Genomic DNA, 12,625 nt, shown 5'->3' with positions numbered 1-12,625 from the left:
AATTAAATATTGGGAAAATTAAAGCCATTGTTTTTGGTCCCCACTCCAAACTTGTTCCCTAACTATCAACTTAGCCCCTCTCCCTGGCAAGAGCCTGAGATTAAGCCGGTCTGTTCACAGTCTTGGTGTCACATACGAATGCAAACTGACCTTCCAACCTTATACTCATGCCATCACTAAGACAGCCTATTTCCACCTCTATAATATCACCTGACTTCACCCTGTTTCAGCTCTCCTGGTGCTGAAGCCCTTATTCGTGCCTTTGTTACCCCGAGAATAGACTATTCCATTGCACTCTTGACTCACATTCTGTAAATTTGAGGTCATCCAGATTGTAAGTCATTTTGAAATGTGTATTCCTGTCATGTAAGGCTTTCCTTTGTTTAGTTGTGAGCTGGACCAAAGTCCTGAGATCAGCACCCAATGGTAGGAACATGGAGTGCAGAGGACATCAGACAAGATTGTGACCGAAGATATCAATGCTGAGGCTTATATGGAACTTTTTTCAAAAATAAAGACTGGACAAGAATATACACGCACACATGTCAGGGCATGCTACTGGAGTGGTGGCTAACCACCAGGCACCCTGATTACAGAAACAGACCTAGACAATGGCCTCTCGGGTGTGTGTGAATGGCTTTCTTCCTGCCTTACTAAGATACAGGAATCACATCCATTACTGGCAGGTGCCTGGAGACACCCTCTGCTGAGAGCAGGAAATGACCATGCGCAGGCTGTCTTTGCATTACCAGGGTGGGAATGATAACCCAATCAGATGTTTCAATTTTTAAGACATTATCTTATATGCCAAGAGACCAGGATCAGAAAGGGGTATAAAGCCACAGCTCTCAACGACATTGTGGCTGCAGCCAGAAAGTGTGACTTGGTCAGTAACGGCAAGAAAGAATTCATTCAGCAGACTGATCACCCTGGGGGAGAGCCCATGCTCGCAGGGCTTACTAAGCAACTGGTGTTGTAAGTATTTACTATTGCATAGTGGGTTAATAAAGGCTTTCCACATTAAGTGGAAATTGTACCCATAGTTTGTTTTGTGTCATTGATGCCAAAGTATGGGGTGAGGACTTTAGAGGGTAGTGAGGACCCCTCAGGTGTTTCTTCCAGGTAATTAACATGTTAAAAAATTAGCTTTGCTAATTATCTTCTGATAGATTGAAAAAATAAGCAATTTGTCAGTTTCCCTTGGTAATTTATAAAAAATCTCATAAGTATTATATTGTTTTTGATCCCTTTTGATCTTAAACAGGGGGAGATAAGATGGAGACAGAGTCAACCAACAGTTTTTTGTAGGAGGTTGCTGCAAAGATGGTCAGATTTTTAAAATAGAAAGTTGTGAAGGCTTTTGTCAAGACTTAGTTCAGAAATACTAGAGGAAAAGTTAAAATTAATCTAGCTTATGTGAGGGTTTCTGGTACATTCTTTATTAGCTGTTCTATTTGATTTAAGTGGATCATAACTTCCTTTTTGTAAGTTAACTTCATGCGAATTAAAGCAGCTTATCAGTTCCTTCCATGCCTCATCGCACCAAGTATTTGCTCAGTGTTCCTTCTGAAAGATTGAAGAAGCATTTGTGCAAAGGGTTGAACATCCACGCCAGATCACAAGAATATGCTAATATTATGTCCCTGGGTTATACTATCAGGGCAGTAACTACAAATTCCCATAAAAATTAGATGTTCAGACTGCTTATGGGAACAACGGACATCATTGAATCAGGCAGGCCTGATTTTGTAACGCATACCGATCTAAAAATAGGTATAACTGAAAATGGAAAAGGCATCGAATGCAGAGCCTTCTTTGTCTGTATAGTTCAAGAGTTCACTTTACCAGCTGAGTTGGGAAGTATCAGTTGATGTTTTATTGAAGTCAGTATATCTTCAACATAAAAATGAAGAATTTCAAAGGCCACTCTCCTTTCCTTTTAATTTCTAAGTAGATACTGTTCCAGTGGTGCAGTTCAATTGTGTCTCCAATTTAATTTAAATAGCAGGATTTGAAGTCCATACCCAAGACTTCCGAGTGTTGAATAACCAAGCTCTATCTTCCTGTTATCTATTACGCATAATTACGAAGCAATTACAGCACAGAAACAGGCTATCTGCCCATCTGGTTTATGCCTGGTGTTTATGCTCTACCTGAACTTTCTCCCAACCTATTTCATCTCAACCTATTGGCTTATCCTTCTATTCCTTTCTTCCTCATGTGTTTATCTAGCTTTATTTTAATAACATCTAAGCTATCCACCTCAATTGCTCTTTCTAACCCAGAAGTTCCCAGACTATGGGTCATACGAACTAGGGGCAGGACTAGGGCACTCAGCCCATCAAGCCTGCTCTGCCATTCAATAAGATCATAGCTGATCTGATTGTAACCTCCTGCCTACCCCGATAACCTTTCACCCCTTGTTAATCAAGAATCTATCTGGCCTTGCCTTAAAAATAACCGAAGATCCTGTTTCCACTGCCTTTTGAAGAAGAGTTCCAAAGACTCATGACCCTCTGAGAGAATTCCTGTCTTAAATAAGCGACCCCTTATTTTAAGCCATGACCCTTAGTTCTAGATTCTCCCACAAGAGGAAACATCTTCTCCACATCCACTCTGTCAAGACCCCTCAGGATCTTAAAGGTTTCGATCAAGTCACCTCTTACTCTTCTAAACTCCATTGGAAAAAAGCTTAGCCGTCCAACCTTTCCTCATAAGACAACCCACCCATTCCTGATATTAGTCTAGAAAACCTTCTATGAACTGCTTCTAACACATTTACATCTTTCTTTAAATAAGGAGACCCAATTCTGGATGGCAGGATGTCATGAGTGGTGTGCCACAGGGATCTGTGCTGGGGCCTCAACTTTTTAAAAATTTATATAAATGGCTTGGATGAAAGGACAGATGATATGGTTACTAAATTTGCTAGCGACACAAAGATAGGCAGGAAAGTAAGTTGTGAAGAGGATGTAAGGAGGTTACAAAGTGACATAGATTAAGTGAGTGGGCAAAGACTTGGCAAATGGGATATAATGTACGCAAATGTGAAATTGTCAATTTGGCAGGAAGAATAAAAAAAAGCATATTATCTAAATGGTGAGAGATTACAGAGCTCTGAGCCTCAAAGGGATCTGGGTGTCCTAGTGCATGAATCGCAAAAGGTTAGTATGCAAGTACAGCAGGTAATTAGGAAAGCTAATAGAATGTTATCCTTTATTGTGAGGGGACTTGAATACCAAAATAAGGTGGTTATGCTTCAATTGTACAGGACACTGGTGAGACCACATCTGGAGTACTGTGTACAGTATTAGTCATGACCCCAGTTGGGTTCGCAGAAACAACGAATGAGGTCGCAAGCTCCACCTCCTTTGAGACTGTTCTCCACACTGGCACCGAGGCCCAGGCAGCATCCAGCCCTGCTGTTGCCTGCTCATCTTTCAGCTTCTCTCCCTGGGCCATGGGTTCCTGCCCATGGTCACTTCACTGAGTCTTGAAACCCAGATGAGACCATAAACCTGGTGGCGATGCCTTCACTGCTGAACTGTGACCTCTGAGCCCAACCTCATCACCCTTGCATGATGGAAGGGCCTGGGCTCCAAAACATCAGCCACCTCATAGCCTCAACCAGTGCTTCTGCTGCTTTCTGCCCAAGGTCCATAAGCTAGAGCAGCAAAGGTAAAGTAATGGACTGGTGAAAAAATAAAATTAATTTTTACAAAGTATTTTAAAAACACAGGCTTTCATATTTATATGATGTATATTATGTTGATCTATAATACATGATCTTTAATAATTATATTCTAAATGGTATATTGCTGTTTTGTTTTTGTTGGTATCTGGGTTCGTGTTCATTTTTAAGTGTTAAAATGGGGTCATGTTGGAATATAGTTTGGGAAGTGCTGTTCTGATCACTCTGAATAAAGACATGACATGATAGCAAGCACACCAATAAATGGGAAGAAGGAAATAATGACTTTGAAATAATAGTTATGAAGTAATGGTTTGGATTTTGTGTGAGGGAGGGCTTTCATAGGCCTATGAATAAGATTGGAGGAGTTCGGTCTGTTTGCTTGGAGAAGAGAAGATTGAGAGGAGATCTGATGGCAGTATTCAAAATCGTGAGGACAGAATAGTTAGGGGGAAACTGTTCCCATTGGTGGTAGGATTGCGAACCAGACGGCACAGATTTAAGGCAATTGACAAAGGAAGCAATGGCAACATAAGACAAAACTTTTTTACACAGTAAGTTGTTAGGATCTGGAATGCACTGCCTGCGAATGTGTTGGAGGCAGGGTCAATTGAGGCTTTCAAAATTGAAATTGGATCATTATCTGAAAAGGCAAAATTTGCTGGGCTACAGGAAAAGACAGGGGAGTGGTATAAGGCGAATTGCTCCTTCAGAGGGCTAGAATATACATGATAGGCCAAATGGCCTCCTGTGCTGTTACCATTCTATGATCCTATAATTCTATGGCTGCAGTTGGTTGAGCATTTCTGTCAACAACGCAGGTGAGATTTCTAATAGCCCAGCAGCACCACCAGCAGGTGCCTAAGGTTACTGTAACAAAAACAAAAATTGCTGGAAAAACTCAGCAGGTCTGACATCATCTGTGGAGAGAAAAACAGAGTTAACATTTCGAGTCCATATGACTCCTCTTCAGAACTAAAGAGAAGTAAAATTATGATGAAATATATACTGTTTAAGGGGGGGGAGGGACAGGTGAAGCTGGATAGAGGGCCAGTGATAGGTGGAGACAAAGGAGAGATTGCAAAAGATGTCATAAACAAAAGGTCGAAGGGGTGTTGACGGTGGTGATACTGGCTAAAGGAGGTCCTAACGGTGACACTAAGAGTAGAAAGCAGGATGACAGATGGCCCTAGTGGGGGTGGGATGGGGGGAGGGGATGGTGTGGAAGAAAAGATCAAAATAGGCTAAAAGGTGGGGATCAAACAATGAATAGAAATAAATTTTAAAAATAATAAGAGATAAGTGGGAAAAAATATTTTTGTAAAAATTTAAAAGTAAATATTTGAAAAAAGGGTATCAAAAAGGGGGGAGGATGGAGGAGCGAGTTCATGATCTGAAGTTGTTGAAATCAATGTTAAGTCCGGAAGGCTGTAAAGTCCCTAGTCGGAAGATGAGGTGTTGTTCCTCCAGTTTACGTTGAGCTTCACTGGAACATTGCAGCAGGCCAAGGACAGACATGTGGGCATGAGAGCAGGGTGGAGTGTTGAAATGGCAAGCGACAGGAAGGCCTGAGTCATGCTTGCGGACAGACCGAAGGTGTACTGCAAAGTGGTCACGCAGTCTGCGTTTTGTCTCTCCAATGTAGAAGAGACCGCATTGGGAGCAGTGAATGAAGTAGACTAAATTGAGGGAAGTGCAAATGAAGCACTGCTTCACTTGAAAGGAGTGTTTGGGTCCTTGGATGGTGAGGAGGGGGAAAATAAAGGGGCTGGTGTTGCACCTCCTGTGATTGCACGGGGAGGTGGCGTGGGAGGGGGGGTTGAGATGTTGGGGCTGATGGAGGAGTGGACCAGGATGTCCCAGAGGGAACGGTCTCTATGGAATGCTGACAGCGGGGTTGAGGGGAAGATGTGTTTGGTGATGGCATCATGCTGGAGTTGGCGGAAATGGTGGAGGATGATCCTTTGAATGTGGTGGCTGGTGGGGTGAAAAGTGAGGACAAGGGGGACCCTATCATGGTTCTGGGAGGGAGAGGAAGGTGTGAGGGCAGAGGCGAGGGAAATGGGTCGGACACGGTTGAGGGCCCTGTCAACCACCATGTGTGGGAAATCTCAGTTAAGGAAGAAGGAAGACATGTCAGAAGCACTGTTTTGGAAAGTGGCATCATAGGGTCCCCCTTATCCTCACTTTTCACCCCACCAGCCTCTGCATTCAAAGGACCACATTACCACATTCCGCCATTTCCATCATGATGCCGCCACCAAACACATCTTCCCTTCACCCCTCACCAGCCACCCCACCCCCCCCACACCCCACCCCCCTGTTGTCAGCATTCCGTAGAGACCGTTCCCTCTGGGACATCCTGGTCCACTCCTCCATCACCCCCAACACCTCAAACACCTCCCATGGCACATTCCCATGCAATCGCAGAGGGTGCAACACCTGCCCCTTTACTTCACCCCTCCTCACCGTCCAAGGGCCCAAACACTCCTTTCAAGTGAACAAGCATTTCACTTGCACTTCCCTCAATTTAGTCTACTGCATTCGCTACTCCCAAAGCGGTTTCCACTACATTGGAGAGACCAAATGCAGACTGGGTGACCGCTTTGCGGAACATCTTCGGTCTGTCCGCAAGCATGACCCAGTCCTCCCTGTCGCTTGCCATTTCAACACTCCACCCTGCTCTCTTGCCCACATGTCCGTCCTTGGCCTGCTGCATTGTTCCAGTGAAGCCCAACGCAAACTGGAGGAACAGCACCTCATCTTCTGACTAGGCATTTTACAGCCATCTGGACTGAATGTTGAGTTCAACAATTTTAGATCATGAACTCTCTCCTCCATCCTCACCCCTTTTTAATCCTCTTTCTTCAAATATTTATTTTTAAATTTTTATATATATATATTTTTCCCACCTTTCTCTATTATTATTATTTTTTTTAATGTTTCCATTCATTGTTTTATCCCCACCTTTTAGCCTATTTCGATCTTTTCTCCCACACTGTCCCCTCCCTCCACCCCACCCCCACTAGGGCCATCTGTCACTTGTTCATCCTGCTTTCTACCCTTAGTGTCACCATTTGCACCTCCTTTAGCCAGTATCACCAACATCAACGCCCCTTCGACCTTTTGTTTATGACATATTTGGTAATCTCTCCTTTGCTTCCACCTATCACTGGCCTTCTATCCAGCTCTACCTTTCCCACCCCGCCTTAAACAGCATATATTTCACCACATTTTTACTTCTCTTTAGTTCTGAAGAAGAGTCATACGAACTCAAAACGTTAACTCTGTCTTTCTTTCCACTGATGCAATTTCCAGCAATTTTTGTTTTTGTTTCAGATTTCCAGCATCCGCAGTATTTTGCTTTTATACTAATGTTACTGTGTTTAGTTGTGATGTGTATCTCCTTTAATCTAAAAAATTCTATACATGAATGTCGTCTGGATCCTTTCTGATTTGTCTAGGTCAGTCACATGCTTTTGTCTGGTGGTCAGTAGTGACCAGATTGGACAGTAAATAAGCAGAAAAGGCCATAACAGTTCCTGACCAACTTCATCTTGAATTTCTATAGACAGTCCTAGAAATGTGTAAGAAAGAGGTAAGCACTGCAAAATAGCTCAACTTTCAGCTCTATATACGTTCCCCAATAGTCTGAACTCCTGAGCCACCTGTTACTGCCTGTCTTACCTGACATCCACTTACTTTGGGGATCGAGCGGGTGAGTGGGACAGACTCAATTGCTCTGTAAAGAGCCAGAATGGGCTTGATGGACTGAATGACCTCCTTCTGTGCCATGTGACTTTACGACTCTATGGATCTTCTCATGCATTCCCTCCACATCTACTTCTCACTGTCAGCTCCAGCCTGACCTGCCTACCGCCCAGGAGTGCTATAGTAGTTGTCATCTTTTTCTTATCCTATTGCTTTGAATTATAATTCTGCTCTGCTGATTATCACTTACACAGTGTCAATCAGGAATCCACTTACCTGCGTCATCCACCACTTTAAGTCAGAGCAAATAGTTGGGTAAGACTGTGACTGCTCTGGAGTCATGTGTGGTGATAGAGAGGTGGGGTTAGTTTTATGTCAGCATACCTGTAGGTCATGTCAGAGCGAGGAAACATTGTGTAAAATCTCTTCAATCTATTGTAATACCTCTCACCTTTTGCATATGCTGCAAGTCAGAAGGTAAATATAAGAATTAACTAAAAGATAGCTATATAAAAAATACACATTTATGTAATTTACTACCTGTTGTATACAGAATCAATGTAATTTACTACCATTGTACAGTACATAAATTTCATTCTACAATCTATCCAGTTCACTGTGCATGTATTTCAGTATACAGTCAAAATATCCACATGATCTCTGCATAGAGCAATATTGCACTATACAATTTATCCATTTCACCACAAGCAGTTGCCTCATTTGAAATTTGCACTGAACTTTTCATTAATGTCAGTGTACAAAAAGAGATATGTGTGTGTGTGTTTATGTGTGAGGGGCTGTGTGATGTATCCATTTTGTTCAGATGGATGGAAATCTGCTACCTTCCCCTGTTCCTTTATTGCTGAGGTGGAAGCATAGTCCCCCTGATGCAGTCAGCTAGAAGAGTTGGCCTATTTGATTAATAAAACAGTCCCTCTGAGTTGTCAATGGCTACACACGATTCAGGCCCAGTGGCCTTGAATATGCAGACAGAATTGATTACATTTATTTGGCCAGTTGTCAGTTGCTGCAATCTCAGACATAAACATAACTTATGTGAGCTGCTTTAGGAACCATATCTAATGCAGCATACCGAGACCTTGAAATTGAAACTGAATTAGCAAGGTAATGTTGAAGGAGTAAATTTTCATTTATCATTTAAATATAAATGAACAGCAATTTTTACCTGAAGTTACAATGCTTGATGAGTAATTGCACGTGTTACCTATAATGTCATCATTCTGCACACATTAGGTCATTCTTGCATGTTAAATGAAACTGTTTTAGCACCTAAAGTATTTAATAATGACTTTGTTCATTTTTCTTTGTTAAGATATAATATGTTTTTCATCAATCATTCTGATAGGGGGCACAGTACAGGTGAGTGAACTCCTGAGAGATACAGTGAATGATAATCTGCACAGCTTCATTGTAATTCAAAGCATTGTGGTAGGGAAAAGATAGCAACAGAACGTCTGAGAGATCTGCTTAAAAGTAGTTACTCCCACTTCAGTTTATATTGCATTAACTACTTCCAATGGCACTCCTAATGTAAGCCTGAGCGCTAGGAGTATTTTTTTTGCAGTAATATGGACATTTAGTAAGAGAAGCTATCAGAAGCAGTATTCTAGTGCAGCATGTTAGAGCACTGGCATGCAACATTTCATAGCCAAAAAGCATAAGTTTGTGCCTGCAATTTCCCACGTGGTGGATTAGTGACCTCAGGCACCCCGTTGCAGGAAGGGCCTGATAGTCTCTGAATCATCCTCATGTACCTCCTTGAGGATAGTGGAAACAAAATAATGGAAATGTTAGTTGATCCATCAGTCAACATTTCAAGCCTTATGTCCCTTCCCTGGAATCTTTCATTTGCATATTTTAGCACTTTCAGTATTTTGCTTTTTATTCTTACTCACTCGCCTATCTTTGTATTGCCAGCATGACAAGAGCAGGTGAAAGTCTGGAATTCTGCAGCAAATAACTTATCTTTTGATTTCCCAAAGTCTGCCCACCATCTACAAGACACAGGAGTGTGATGGAATACTCGTCACTTGCCTGGATGAGTGCAGCTCCAAAAGTTTGCAAGAAGCTCAGCACTGCTTGATTGACACTCAATCCACCGCCTTAACAGTTCACTTCCTGTACCACTGATACACAGTGTGTACCATCTGCAAGATGCACTGCAGCAACTTGCCAAGGTTTCTTCAACAGCACTTTCCAAACCTGCAACCTCTACCACTTAGGAGGCAAGAGCAGTAGGTACAAGGCAGACCACCACCTGCAAGTTCCTCTGCAAGTCAAACACCAACCTGGCTTGGAACCACAATGCCGTTCCTTCAGTCACTGGGTCAAAATCCTGGAACTCCCTTCCTTAGCAGCATTGTAGATGCACTTACACCAGGTAGAATACAACCATTCAAGAAGGTGTCTCACCACCATCTTCTCAAGGACAATAAATACTGGCCTAGCCAGTGATGCTCACGTCCCTTGAACAAATGAAAAACAAACTGTGAGATCCTGAAGGAGAAGCAGCAGCAGCAACTCCCAATATTGCCAGGACAGCAATTGCCACTAATTCTAGAACTCTTGCTCCTATGTATGTGCTTCAGGGCAGAATTTTCAGAAACTGGTTCCCTGGTTCATCACTTTGCCCAGCGGATGGCATAAGTTACCCACTAAGAAGCAAAGAGGAGAGTAATACTTCCAATTGTGAAAAGAACCTCAACTGAAAATGGGCCATTTTTGTTCAGATGTTTTTCTGGTGGTGATTTTGTAGCTGTAAATTATTTTCCTTAGTTAATGCCAAGGAGACCTTAAGTATTTTGGTGGCATAGAGAGAAATATATTAAGTACATCTGGCTGAAGAGGGAGTTCCTTGATTGGATCAGTGGGGAGAGACCAAACGTAAACTGGGCGACCGCTTTGCAGAACACCTGCGGTCTGTCCGCAAGAATGACCCAAACCTCCCTGTCGCTTGCCATTTTAACACTCCACCCTGCTCTCTTGTCCACATGTCTGTCCTTGGCTTGCTGCATTGTTCCAGTGAAGCCCAACGCAAACTGGAGGAACAACACCTCATCTTCCGACTAGGCACTTTACAGCCATCCGGACTGAATATTGAATTCAACAACTTTAGGTCGTGAGCTCCCTCCCCCATCCCCACCCCCTTTCTGTTTCCCCCTTCCCATTTTTTTCCAATAAATTATAAAGATTTTCCTTTTCCCACCTATTTCCATTATAAAAAAATAAAAAAAAAACCCCACTAGAGCTATACCTTGAGTGCCCTACCATCCATTCTTAATTAGCACATTCGTTTAGATAATATCACCAACTTTAACTTTAACACCTATGTGTTCTATTGTACTATTGTCGTTGACATCTTTTGATGATCTGCTTCTATCACTGCTTGTTTGTCCCTACAACCACACCCCCCCCCCTCCACCTCTCTGTCTCTCTATCTCTCCGCCCCCCACACACACACCTTAAACCAGCTTATATTTCAACTCTTTCTTAGATTCGAACTCAAGTTCTGTCGAAGGGTCATGAGGACTCAAAACGTCAACTCTTTTCTTCTCCGCCGATGCTGCCAGACCTGCTGAGTTTTTCCAGGTAATTCTGTTTTTGTTTTGGATTTCCAGCATCCGCAGTTTTTTTGTTTTTATAAGAGGGCAATTAAGCCCATTAAAGTTATAATTGTCCCCGATTTTTCATGGTCGGTCCAACCTTGTGGCTGGTGGACCTGCGAATTGGCCAGGCTGCCTTTACGTTTTTCATGAAATCTCATCCAAGGGCAGGATGAGGTTTCCGCTATTAAAGAAAAATCTGTGGACAGAATTTTTATAATGTATATGTTCAGGTGACTCTTTATGATGGGCATTTTTGCTCTGATTTTAAAATCTTTATTTAATACTTTTGAAGTCTTCAGCTCCCTGAGGCAGGTCTCTGCCCACATTTATATCACCTGCGCCCACATTTATATCAGTGCCCGTCATCCTCCTCTCCCCCACCCTGGCAGCACTAAGCACTCAATTGGCCAGCCAGTGTGAAATCATGGTCGGCTGTCTGCTCCCCAACCATACTTTGGTTTCTTTCAGAGGAAATCCAACTTTCCCCTGCATTCCTGACCCTGTGCCTTTTTCCTCTTTTTTGCTGAATTTTGTAGGGATCCCCACACTATTTTTGTCTGGTAATGGAAGGATTTGGAAGCCCATTAAAATCACGCCAAGTTTGAGAATTTGTAAAGAAAATGGAAAGCCTGCTGAGGAGTCTGGAACATTTTGAAAGGTAATTGTAAAATGTTTTGATACCTTCAGATGTCACTATTAGGTGCTGTATTGTACTGTAGATATATTTTTATGCAGTGATTCATCATAAGGAGTCCTGCGAAGGTAAATTGACCCTTACATTGACCAGCATTGTGTAATTGTTCACATGCATTACAGTACTTTTCCAATGGGGAAAGTGCCATAATGTATTAAAAATGTTTCTAAAAAGTCTTCTGTCGTGTTTTGTGCACTGATTTAATTAGACTGACAGATCTGGCAGTTTAAAAAAATCCTGTTTCTGGAGGTAGAAAAAAATGATCTGCACCTGCTTTCCTTCCATTGATTGACAGGCACTCTACTTTGAAATGGAAATGGGCATCTGTTCTGTCAGTGGAGCTGGAAGCTTTTGTTATGACAGTTGTTCATTATGAAAGCTTGGCTGAGTTTCAAAAGCTTCCAGCAGGTGGCCTTATTGATTCAAGGACTGTTGAAACATTTACAAGCCTATAATTAAAAAATGCCTTCTTGATTTCTTGTTTGTTTACAGCACTTAAGGGACTAAAACTTCTTTTCCTTGGGTTTTTTGGTCCAGCATCAATGACCATTCACAAAGGGCATCCAAGTTGCTATGGTAACATGCAATTTTCAATGCATGTTGTAGTCTGAAGCTATGGATAGCATTGGTAGAGGCCCCAACCTTCTTTCTTTCACATGGCTGACCAGGAATCTCCCCCACTTTTAATGCTTGCCATTGGCAAGGATTTGCAAGTTTATATTCAACCTGCTTGGTCACACTATGAATACACTTTCTTGGCCATCAGGTCCCAGGGTTGTACTCGAACATAGAGCTTCTGGTTCAGAGGCAGGGACACTACTTACTGCACCACAAGATCTCCATATCAGTGATAGCGCGTTTGAATTCAAGGTTTTTTTTTAGCTTGTTAGTGGTTTAATGGTT

This window comes from Carcharodon carcharias, chromosome 2, assembly GCF_017639515.1.
Source record: "Carcharodon carcharias isolate sCarCar2 chromosome 2, sCarCar2.pri, whole genome shotgun sequence".
NCBI lineage: Eukaryota > Metazoa > Chordata > Chondrichthyes > Lamniformes > Lamnidae > Carcharodon > Carcharodon carcharias.
This window is presented reverse-complemented; position numbering follows the sequence as displayed.